Raw genomic sequence first — 12,651 nt, 5'->3', positions numbered from 1 at the left:
CAGCAGTGTAGACGTGGCCAGTCTCCTGGGGGATAGACCACTAGCAGCTACAGCAGTAAAACCCAGAGCAACTCAGTCAGATTGTTTCTGGAGGTGGGGCAGAGGGGTGACACTGAGGTCCAGCAGCATTTAGTGGGTCTGCGGCCTGCCCACAACTAAGCTCCACCCCAGAGAACGAGGCCGTACTTTTCTACCTTCTCCTGTTCGCCCCTCCCCTCCCCCTACCTTTGTGGTCATTTGTCTAGCTTTGTGCGATGAGTGAGAGAAAAAGGGATGAAGCAGCGGGGAAAGATGAGAGTTTCTTTGATTTTCCTCTTAGTTGGAAATGTCTGCTTGATGAACATGCCAGGCAGGTGGGCCTTTGGTTTGCACAAGCAGAGGCCACATCTACACTACAAAATTAAGTTGATCTAATTCATGTTGGCGTACAGCCCCCACACAGCAATTACACTGCACTTTGCTCCTTGAGTCAGCACTGCATGGCCTCACCGGGAGCAGTTGTACCGATTGTACTGTCAGCACAGGGCATTGTGGGATAGCTCCTGGAGGCCGGTAGCAGTTGACGGAAGCAATGCTGGGTCTACACTGACACTGCATTGAGTTAACTACATCGGCCAGGACTCTACGCTGCCCATGGAGATGGAGTTATTAAGTTGCCGTAGCAGGGCAGTTTCATCAGTGGGAGTGAAATTTTAGTGTAGACACTGCCATGGTTAGCCTTACATAAACTGCCTAACTCTGTAGTGTAGACCAGACCAGAGAGTGCATACTGCCAGCATCCAGGTACCATGCTGGGGGTTGAAAGCAAAGAAACAACCATCTCCTTTTGTTTCTGGTTCCTCCTGTGTTGAGAGAAAAAGGACTTTGTACGCCCCTTGTCAATAAACAAAAATACATCAGCGAAAATACCGGACTCCATTGTTAATGTGTACTCCCATCTGGAACCTCCAGAGGCCCTAAACTTCGACTGTGGCCGGTTACCAGCTGTGTCCACCCAGACCCACAGGGCCCCAATCTGACCCTGATCTGTTCACATATTGCAAACCTTCCCCACTCTGGCCTAGGGTTACCACCTTTGAAATGGAAAAAACCCAGCACCCGTCCCCACACAAGGCAAACCCATGGCAACCTCAACCCCTAACCACAAGGAAACCTCGCACCCCCCCTTCAACAGCCACTTATAGTATCTAGAGAGAGAACACATATAGATAAGATTGGTAACATCACTGATAACAAACAGGCCTTTGTTTTATCAGCACATTTTGCCAGCCAGTCTTTGTAGTCTGTTTCGTTTAGGCAGTTGTCATTGAATGTGCTGTTTCTGATGCCAGCTTTTTCTTTTTGCCTGGCTCCTTGCTCTCGCGTGACACAAACCCCTGTGTTGGTGGGCAGACAGCTGCTGTGTTGATCCATTGTCTCTTAAATTATGGCAGTGGGAACACTGCAGCATCTTTAGCTGGGCATGGAACTTTTAACATTAGACATCTGATGAAGTGAACTGTAGCTCACGAAAGCTTATGCTCAAATAAATTGGTTAGTCTCTAAGGTGCCACAAGTACTCATTAGACAGCCAGTGTATTGTGAGAATAATGCAAAGCTTTAGACGCACGTAAAAGAAACCCAGCAGATTAGATTATTTTTTCTGGCAACCAGCAAATGCATAAAAAAAATGCCCAGGCCGGCATAGGCACAGGAACTAGAGGTGCGGGGGGGGGGGCTGCAGCACCCCCAGGTTTTACGTGGGGCTTGGCTGCCGGCCCTGCACCTAGGCTCCGTACCTGGCCCCGCAAACATGGTCCTGGCCCCGCACCGGACGCTCCACTTCTGGCCCCCCACGTGGGGTCCCGGCTCCTGGCCCCACTCCTGGGGCTCTGCTGCCAACCCCGCGCCCAGGGTCTCGGCCCTGCGCCCGAGGGTCTTGGCTGCCGCGCCGGCCCTGCTCTAGGGGTCCCAGCTGCCAGTCTCCGCTCCCTTACCCCTGTCCGGGTGCCCCGCTCCTGAAGACAGGGCCCAGCTCTCGGCCCAAGCTCGGGGGCGGGGTGCGTGTGTGTGCAGACGGGGTAAGGGAGCTGGCTTTCAGCACCCCACTATTAAACATGTTCCAGCGCCATTGCAGGCCGGTCAAATACAGGCCAAGTGGTAACCCCACTCTGCCCCCTGCCCCCCGACAAAACACCAGATTTATTCTCTTCCTCCCACAGTCACCCCCAGGGATTTAAGATGATAAGGTTCCCAGCATAGAGAGGGGTCACATGTCTTTCCACCGCCCCTGGGGCTGGAACTGCTATTCAGGACCCATTACAGCCCAGCCAGCCAGGGCTGGCCCAGGCATGGAAACACCCCTTTCCTGCAACAGGCAGAACACATGAAAATTTCACCAACAATTCCCCCTGCTAGCTAGATTTGCTGCTTCCTGGAGGAGCCCTCAGCCATGGCCACTGTAGAGCATCTCCAAAGAGAGCTGACTTGTTCCATCTGTCTGGATTATTCCATATACTGAGGGCACAATTTCTGCTGAGCCTGCATCAGCCTGTGCTGGGAGGGATCAGGTAGAAACTTCTTCTGCCCACAGTGCAGAAAAACAGCCCAGAGAAGAAACTTCAGGCGCACCAGGGAGCTAGGGAATGTTGTCAAAATAGCCAAAGGGCTGAGTTTCCAGACAGCCAGAAGCAGAGGGAGGATGTGAGCAACACCAGGAGGCCCTGAAACTCTTCTGTGAGGAGGATCAAACTCCCAGCTGTCTGGTTTGCAGAGCATCCTGGGCTCACAGAGCCCATGTGGTGGCTCCCACGGAGGAGGCCATCCGGGGTTAAAAGGTAAGAACTTAAGAACGGCCGGACTGGGTCAAACCAAAGGTTCATCTAGCCCAGTATCCTGTCTTCCAACAGTGGCCAATGTCAGGTGCCCCAGAGAGAATGAACAGAACAGGTGATCATAGAACACCAGAGTTGGAAGGAACCTGAAGAGGTCATCTAGTCCAACTCCCTGCTGAAAGCAGGACCAACCCCTAATTTTTGCCCTAGATCCCAAATGGCCCCCTCAAGGATTGAACTCACAACCCTGGGTTTAGGAGGCCAATGCTCAAACCACTGAGCTATCCCTCCAACCCAGATCATCAAGTGAGCCATCCCCTGTCACCCATTCCTGTACCCAGAAAAGGTAAGACCCTTTTCTGCAGCTACAGAACTTGTACCACTGCCAGTTTAGGTTTGATCAGTATTGCGTTCTCTAGTATTTCAGAGAGCAGGAGTCATCCCTGATGCACAGGACTCACAAGAGAAAGAGACCAACTTCCTCCGCCCCATGAAAAAATCTCCAAACTAAACTTGAGTGCATGTCGCACATCCATCAACTGAACCCCGCCGCCCCCAAATCACTTTCTCTTTGCTCAGGGCGAAATCAAGGCCCTTTTGGAGGCTCTGAAGGAAGAGAGGGATGAGCTGGAGGAATGTAAAGATATGGAAGAGGGTAGAAGCGAGGAATACCTGGTAGGTGCCCATTGTTGTGAGCCAACAGGGACATGGGTGCTGGGGGCTCTCCCCCTGTGTGAGTGTCACCCTCAGACTGTCAGGGGATTGTGTGTGTGTCTCTGTGAGCACGTGTCACCTGTTGGGATTGTGCATATGGGAGTATGGCCCTCTGTAGGCTGTCCCTGCCCCTGCACTGGGGCTAGGTCCGATCTCCAGCAGCCATGGGCAGCTAGCTACAGCACCAAGGGGGGTGTGGTGAACTCCCCTCTGGGCAGTCCAGGGTGTAGGGCCTTTGTTTTGCCTCCCTCCCCATGGGCGGGGGGGGGGAGTATTAGTCTGGAGCAGTGGTTCTCAACCTTTCCAGACTACCGTACCCTTTTCAGGAGTCTGATTTGTCTTGCCCATCCCCAAGTTTCACCTCCCTGAAAAACAACTAGCTTACTAAATCAGACATAAAAATACAAAAGTGTCACAGCACGCTTGTACCGGAAAATTGCTTCCTTTCTCATATTTACTTATATAATTATAAAATAAATGGTGACCCCAGGTTAAGGAACACTGATGTAACATATAGAGCAGTATAAACAAGTCATTGTTGGAATGAACTTTTAGTTTGTATTGACTTTGCTAGTGCTTTTTATGTAGCCTGTTCATAGAATATCAGGGTTGGAAGGGACTTCAGGGGGTCATCTAGTCCAACCCCCTATTCAAAGCAAGATCAATCCCCAATTTTTGCCCCAGAAGATCCCTAAATGGCCTCTCAAGGATTGAACTCACAACCCTGGGTTTAGCAGGCCAATGTGCAAACCACTGAGCTATCCCTCTTCAACCTTGTTGCAAAACTAAGGCAAATATCTAGATGAGTTGACATATCCCCTGGAAGACCTTTGCGCACCCCCAGGGGTACGTGTACCCCTGATAGAAAACCGTTGGTCTGGAGTCATTGTGTGTGTTGGCCAGTCCCAGGATAATAGCAACCACTCAGCTGTATTATAGGCAACCTGGAGTCTGGAGAAGCTAATAGTCTTTTCTATGGGCTCTGAAACCTGTCCGCTTCCTCCGACTGTGCTGAAATTTGGTGTGTCTCATATAGGGTGGATTGATTCAAATCACCAAGTGGGAAGCTTGGCTTTAAACCATCCCTTTGAATCAACTTTTCCTTTAGTACTTTATTTTTGGAAGAAAGAGGCATTCTTACTGGTTGAGATTACCACTAAAACATGTAGATTTATAGCTCAGTGGAGCCTTTGCACTAGATTTGGTACCTTTTTTTGCTACCTAAGAGGGAGCACTCTTTGTCCATTCATTTATGCAATTGCATAGCTCAGTATTTTCAGATTCTTATGAATTGTACATTTTTAGAGTGTGTTAGAAAATGGGGACTGATATATTGTTTATTTACTAACTAATTAACTTTTTGTTCACATGTTGTTTGTCAAGCTTTATTAGGAAGGTAACTGGAATTTAGTTAAACACACAAAAGAATTTATTTCTATTAAAACAAAACAACCTTACATAAACGTCTCTTATTGACACTCGTTTCACATTTACAACTAAATTATAATAAGTTTAGGCCTTAATATATTTTGTATTAAATACAGATTTCTTTAAAAAAATATTATACTTAAACTAACAAAATAAAAAAAATCCAGTTTAAATTAAAATCCATTTTTCCTCTTTATTAAAAAAAATAATTGATTTTTATCCATTCTGGTCTCATGGGGCTGCAGGACAGGGGCCGTAGTCCATATGTAAGGTTACTTCTGCCGGTTCCCCAGATACAGCACCCCTAACAAAACGGCATTGCTTAAGGTTGACAGATTCGACGAGGAAATTATTATTTTATTTTACAATCATCAGGCTGTGGCTTGGCAAACCTAATCTTCAAACGGGGGATATTGGATTTTAATATTAAATTTATAATAAAATGTTGTGGCTTCTGTCCGAAGCTCATGGCACACAGCAGAGGTTCCTTGCATCTCTCCACCCCCACTCCCCAGGGGCCACTCTCCTGTCCCCCTCTATTTCAGGGACTCCCTGCAACTCCCCCAATCTCCCCCATGCCAGCAGCTCTGGGTGCACCCCCATTCACCCTTCCAATGTCAGGGTCCCCTAAACCCCTGCCCCCTCCACCAGGAGTTCTGGCTGCACCCCTCCCCACACACCAGGGTCCCCATTCTCTCCACCATGTGCTCTTTCTTCTTCTGCCCCAAAGTACCTTTCTTCCCCTCCCCCTGCATGGGAAGGGAGGGAGAGAGACAACTGGTGCCTCTCTCCCTCACCTGGGAGGAGAAGTGTAGCTTCCTCTGCTTGCTTTAGCTTTGTTGCCTGTAGGCATTTCAATCCCCTGGAAGGTGGTGTTTGCTGGTTGTAAACTTGCTTATCCAGTTTGTGGTTGAGTTTGTTGCTCTTCCTGTAAGGATGTTAAGGAGGCCCTGGGCTCCGTGTTGTGTTAACTGTGAAATGCCCTTCCAGGAAAAACCTCTCTCTAAAATCTGAAACTCTAGGAACAATTTGGAAGCTAAACAAAGAGGCCCAACACATGATCATTAGCAATTTAACAGGTTTAAATGGGAAGAAGGGAAAGAACCAGCAACTGCAACATAAAAAATCATGTGAAATCATTTTTTTAATGACAATTTTCATGCACCCTGTCTTTCTGAACTGTCCTTTTGCCTGTTTTTGCTCCTCTTTGCTACAAGGAACAGATCGAGGCCGAGAGACAGCTGATTGTGGCTCTGTTTCAGAACAGGCACCACTTTCTTGAGGAACAAGAGCGACCCCTGCTGGCCCAGCCGGCGGAGCTGAAGGAGGCAATCGCCTAAAGAGACAGGAAGAAAATATCACCACGCTCTCGGAGGAGATTTCCCATCCCAGTGAGTCGATCAGCGAGATGGACGGGAAGTGCCGGTAGCCAGGGAGTTTGTTCCTGCAGGCGAGACCTCAGATCTTTGCAGGGAAATATAGAGAAGGGGTAGAAAGTTAGAGCCAGGAGCCACATAGGACTGAAATTTCATAGATCTCACCTATAGGTGGTTAAATATAAACTCTCCCTTGTTTTCCATGGCTTTATAGGATCATTATTTTCGTTCATTTTCCAGCTGCGATTTGTCAGGGTGGCAAGGTCCTAGGAGAGGGGTATGATTATGGATATTTTAAATTCTTTGCTTTGAAGCCTTCCTCTCCCACTCTGGGTTGGACACAAAAAGAACTCCGGGCATGGGCACCAACTCCATGGGTGCTCTGGGGATGGAGTACCCAGGGAAAAAAAAGGTGGGTGGGCAGCACGCACTGGTGAGCCCCACCAAATAGCTTGTCCCCCTCCCCCCCCCCCGGGCCTCCTGCCCGCCATTGATTAGATGTGTTAGTGATTAGCTGTTCCACAGCGTGCAGGAGACTGGGGGGGTGGGGGGTACAGGAAAAGGCGGGGTGCATTCAGGGGGAGGGGGCAGAACAGGGTGGGAAGAGGTGGGGCGGGAAGAGGTGAGGCGGGACGGAGCCGTGGGTGAAGGGGTGGGGCCTGCAGCAGATTGGGGGTCGAACATCCCTGGGGAAACGCATCTGTGAGTCAGGGCATTGCTTGAAGGCAGATGTGCCAACCCTGACGCCACCGGCATGCCTATGTTGGCATTGTAGTGCAGGCCAATGGCTCGCCCTTTGTGTACATGCACCGCTGCAAAACAGAGGTGGTGTTACTGTATAGCCACCGAGTTGTGCTTCAAAGGGACAAGCTGGCTGCAGCTCAGTGAACATCCCGGTGGTTGCGTGGTGCCCTGTGTAAATGGTCACCGTTTGTTCACTTTTATCAGCTTGGGGATGAGCTTCCTTTTCTCTTCCTCCCTCTTAGGACACTGGAAGCGCCTTGAGCAGGCACGTGGCTCCTTCCGACTCTCCCCCCTGCCCCCCGCCGGCACCGTGCTGGGAAGGGGCACGGGCATCAGCCTTGGTGGCACAAAATCCTGCAGTTGAGGCCCTTTATTTAAGGCCCTGTGATCCATCTTCCTAAAGCGGTGGACCCCAAACTTTTACACTTGCGCCCCCCATATCTGGTCCGAGCCCCGCCTGGAGCTGGGGTGTGGGGGGGTGATGGGGCAGGATGGGGGAGGGGGAGCTCCATTCCAGGGGTTGGGGGGTGACTGGGACAGGGAGGGGGAGCTATGCTCAGGGCAGGATGAGGGAGCCTCCAGCTGTCTCTGTGTGCTCCTCCAGGCTTCAGCAGCAGCTGCTGGTCTTCCCACCCCCTGGTGGCAGAGGCCGGTTAGTAAGCAGACTTTTAGTGTCTGGGTGGCAGGGACTGGGGGGCCCGGGCCGGAGCAGAACTGGGGGGCAGAGCAGGGCTGGGTGGCTCTGTGCTTCCTGGGCTCATGGGCTCCCTGTTGGCCCATGCAGTGACCAGCCCCTGGGTCAGGGACTGCCCGCTTTAAGGCCCCTTCACACTGCCAGAGGGATGAAGTTGAAAAGAGGCCTTAGTGAACAAAAAGCTCGGCCCATCTGGCTTGTTTCATGCAGGGGTTTCACAGGAACACTCTCACCAGCCCGTCAGCTGTGCAGAAGGCACCAAGAAGCACCGAGGACCAGAGTGCAGACTGAAGCTCTACAGTGAGTCAGCAACGATGCCCTGAGGAGAGGCAGGCTGGCGATGGGCTGCAGAGATGGGAAGGTCCCGTGAGCGGAGGCCAGGCAAAGCCCCCCACATTTGCCCGGGCAGCAGAAGAGGCAAACTGGCGGGCAGAGGCTCTGAGTGGCGGGAAGTGATTTTGGAACAAAGCAGCCGGTTCGGAGGCCAGCGAATTCGCCCAGTGGGGCGAAATGGCTGCAACGTGGTATTATCCAGCTGGCCGCGGCGGGTGGGGGGACGGTGCATGGATCTGTTGAAGGGCTGCAGCAGTTTCCCCCCCCACAGCGGGCAGAGGGGGTGTGTGCGCAACACATCCCCCAATAACACCCCACCCAGGGCCGCTCCTGGCTGGGGGCAGTTCACGCAACGGCCTGGGCTCAGGATGGGGACTCCCCGCTCCAGCTGTAAAATCCACCCAGTGCCAGGAGCCAGCGGCAGGGCCTCGCCCATCACCTAATGGGAAAGCAGCATCTCCCCCCCACCCCGAGCACCGTGACAGGGAGCTATTGCCCCCCACCAGCAGCCAGTGACTGCCCTGCCCACGGTCACAGCTCTGCTTGGTGTCAGTAGCAGAGAGGCAGTGTCCAGTCAGTTACTAGCTCTGCCTCCCGCAAAAAAGCTGGTCATGCAGGAGGGCAAATGCCGTGGATGTGGCACGGGCCACCTCCCTTTGGGGGTGCACTGGCCCGCTGCCTTTGGAGAACCGGTGGTAATGCCTGGGCTGTGGGCTGGCCTGTGCTCTGCCCCCGAGGTCCTGCCCTCGCTCCACCTCTTCCCCCAGGGCCTCCCCCGCCTGCCACTTGCTCCTTCAGAGGAGTGAGTGGGGGGGTGGGTGGGGCCTTGGGGGAGGAGGCGGAGAGGAGTGGCAGGTGGGTGGAGACTTGGGCCCTGCTGCCTCCCCAACCATCTCCCCCCCGGCCCCCGCTGCCTCCCCGGGCCCCCCACCCATCCCCCTATCGCCCTTGGCCCCCACTGCCTCCCTGGGCTCCCCATGCATCCCCCCATCGCCCCTGGCCCCCGCTGCCTCCCCGGCTTCCTCCCCCTATCGCCCCTAGTCCTCACTGCCTCCTCAGTCCCCATTGCCCCAAGCTCCCTTCCACAGCCTGGCACTCCAGGCCTGCCCTGCTCCGTGCCTCTTGACCACGGCACCTTGGATGGTCGCCCACCCGGAAGACTGACCCTGCAGGTTTCTCTTCTCAATTTTACATTTCTGGGGAGATGAACGTGGTTAACATACAGTTTGGGTTGTGACGGGTCCCCAGAATTCCATGCAGCTGTTGAAAACTGGAGCCGTTTTCCCACACTTTAGGAGAACGTCAGGGGATGGATTACTTGATGATCACCTGTTCTGTTCATTCCCTCTGGGGCAGCTGGCACTGGCCACTGTCGGAAGACAGGACACTGGATGGACCTTTGGTCTGACCCACTCTGGCCATTCCTATGTTCTTATCCCGGCTCTGAATTAGTCTGGAAGCTCTTTAGGGCAGGGCTGTCTTAGATTTTTAAAGGTATTCAGGCCCCTAACTTCCATTGAAATCAGTGGAAGTAAGGCCCCAAACTACCTTGGAGGAGTGTGGGGCTTGTTCTGCGTGACTAGGGTTACCAACTTTCTAATCGCACAAAACCGAACACCCCTGCCCTGCCCCTTCTCCGAGGCCCCGTCCCCGCTTGCTCCATCCCCCCTCCCTCTGTTGCTTGCTCTCCCCCACCTTCACTCACTTTCACTGGGCTGGGGCAGGGGGTTGGGTTGGGATGTGGGAGGGGGGTGAAGGCTCCAGCTGGGGGTTTGGGCTCTGGGGTGGGGCTGGGGATGAGGGGTTCAGGCTGAGTGGGAGGGCTCCGGGCTCGAGCAGAGGGTTGGGATGCAGGGGGTTATGGGCTCTGGGCTGGGGGTGCAGGCTTTTGATGGGGCCAGAAATGAGGGGTTTGTGGTGCAGGAGGGGGCTCCAGGCTGGGGCAGGGGGTTGGGGTGTGTGCGGGGAGGTAAGGACTCTGGCTGGGGGTGCAGGCTCTGGGTTGGGGCTGGGTTCTGCATCCTGATTTTATCTACCAATATTAAAGAGGCCAAAGCAATTACCAGGGTGGTGGGTGAACCTCCCATTTGGGGAGGCTAGCCCACCAGCCCCACCCCTTGAGGCCAAGCCCCCGGCAGCCTGAGCCCCGAGATGCCCCCCCTGCGACCAGAGGAGACCCAGGCCACCTGCCTCAGCCCCCGAGTAAGCTGCCCATGCCCCCAAGCACCAGGCTGGCCAGAGCACCCAGCTGAGCTGCCAGCCCCACCCGAGCACCGGGCTGGGCCACTAAGCTGAGCCCCTTCCTGGGCTGGCCTAAGCGCTGCCCTGGCCGCCGGTGGGCCTGAGCTCCAGGCTGCTGGCTGGAGCTGAGCCCCCGCCAGCTTCTGGGTAGAGGGAGAGGGAGGGCGGGACGCCCAGGGGAACATGGGTGGGGCCACAGCCTGGGTCAGGGGAGGCTTAGCCTGCCCTGGTCGTTAATACCCGCCGCCCATGGCAGTTACCCCAGAAACTCCCTGCCACTCAGCGGAAAGGACTGTGTTCTCTCCATTAGGAGACGGGGCTGAGCAAGAAGCTCCCAACTTCACATGCTGTCGTCAATAAATGATAAATGAAAAGCCCTCGGCTTGAGCCGGCAGCAGCAGAGGAGCTCGGGGTCGGGCGCTGGGTTTGGAGAAGGATTTACATTCCCTGCTGGGCAAAGGCCGTTCCCCGCCAGTAGAGGAGAAGTTTGTTTCAATTGGGAAAGTCCATGGGCCACTGAAGGTCTGTCTGCACCGCCTTGTAAACCCAGGTCTCCTCTGGCTCAGGTCTGGGGCTTGAGCTGTGTCCACACTGCACCATGACAAGGCTTGGACCAGAGCCACAGCAGGACTCGGGCTCTGAGCCGTTCCCCTATTGGGGCCCGTGACACGCACTGACCCGAGTCACACTGATTTGTGTGTGGACGGAAAGGGGGCTTGGGCTCAAACCTGTCACAGCCCAGGCTTAGTGTGCAGTGTAGGCATACCCTGTGTGGCATCAGCTCTCCCCAGTCCTGTTGAGGCCCCTCCGCATGGTACTGAAGCCACAAGGGGGTCGAGGTGGAGCTGTGGCCAGCTGGCTGGGAATGCATATCAGCTCCACTGTGGCCTTTAGAACTTACCCAGTGGAGAAGGCACAGCTCCGGGTCACGGTACCATTCCCACTGAGCGCGCCATCTGGGTGTCTGTGGGCAGCTGTAGCCAAGGGAGATCCCTATTGGTTCCAGGCTTGGGGGTCTAATATGGTGCAGGGCCCCTGGGACATTACATGGATAGCCCTGCTTTCCTGGGCATCCCCTAGGATCCATGCGGGTTGCGGTGAGACCCGCGGCTCCTGCTGTCTGGCCTCTGCAATAATTCTTCAGGGCAGGAGATGCGGGGAAGGGGGATCATTGGCTTTCCCCAAACGTCTGATATATTATCACTAAGGCTAAGATTTTGTCATGGATATTTTTAGTAAAAGTCGTGGACAGGTCACGGGCAATGAAAAAAATTCATGGAAGCCTGTGACCTGTCTGTGACTTTGACTAAAAATATCCCTGACACAATGGGGAGCCCAGCTGCGGGGTCTCCACACTGCTTGCAGAGGTTAGGCAGCTGCAGGGGCTGCTCCAAGCTCTGGGGGCTCCCACTGCTTGTGGGGGCTTGGAGCTCCAGGATCCCCCCACCTGGAGCTCTGGGGTACCCCTGCCACCTGCAGCGGCCAGGAGCTTTGAAGGACCCCCCAGTGCTCACAGCAGCTCAGAGCTCCTGGGTCCCCTGCCCCCGTGGAGGCTGGGAGCTGTGGCAGGGGTCCTGCTGCCTACAACAGCTTGAAGCTCCAAGGGGCCCTCACCACCCATGTCCACTGGGAGCTGTGGGGACCTCTGCTGCCCACGGCAACCAGGAGCTGCGGACCTGCCACCCACGGTGGCAGGAAACTCCGGGGTCCCCCTGGCACCTGTGGCCACGAGGAGCTTTTACTCCAAAGATTTTACTTTGAAGTCCCACTCAAAACTTCCTTCATTAGGGGCCCTTCCTCACCTGACACAGAAAGGATGGTGGGAGAGGAGGTGGAAGGTCGGTAGGAGATAAAGTAGAAGGGGCAGAGCTTAGGTTATTTGCACGGCCTTAACCTGTGCATTTCATCTTTGCCATGTTTTGGAAGGAGTTTGCCTTGGTGTATAAACAGGATCAGGGCCTAACTTATGTTTGTCAGTTTTTTATATTAAACCATAAACAGAAACCTCCAATGGGCCTATATGTCATTATGTTTAAATGGCTATTTTATGTATTTAATTTTGAAAAAGCTACAGTGTTTTCTCAGGGTTTTTCCTCCAAAAGAAACAGAGATTTATCACCTTCCCCCCAGTTCAGAACTGCTCTTTGCCTGGGGGAATTTAATATCGGTCCCTTCACAGAGAGCTTTGCATTTCTCTGCACAGTCTCCAGGGGCTGAAAATCAAACAGGCTTCCCCCCAGCTCAGCCAATGAGAAAGACCCTAAGTGAAGAAACACCCAATTGTGGCTGCAGTCTAAAGGCAGGAAAG

The sequence above is a fragment of the Lepidochelys olivacea genome (genome assembly GCF_965140295.1).
Source record: "Lepidochelys olivacea isolate rLepOli2 genome assembly, chromosome: 14".
NCBI lineage: Eukaryota > Metazoa > Chordata > Testudines > Cheloniidae > Lepidochelys > Lepidochelys olivacea.
Note: the sequence above shows the minus strand (reverse complement) of the source record.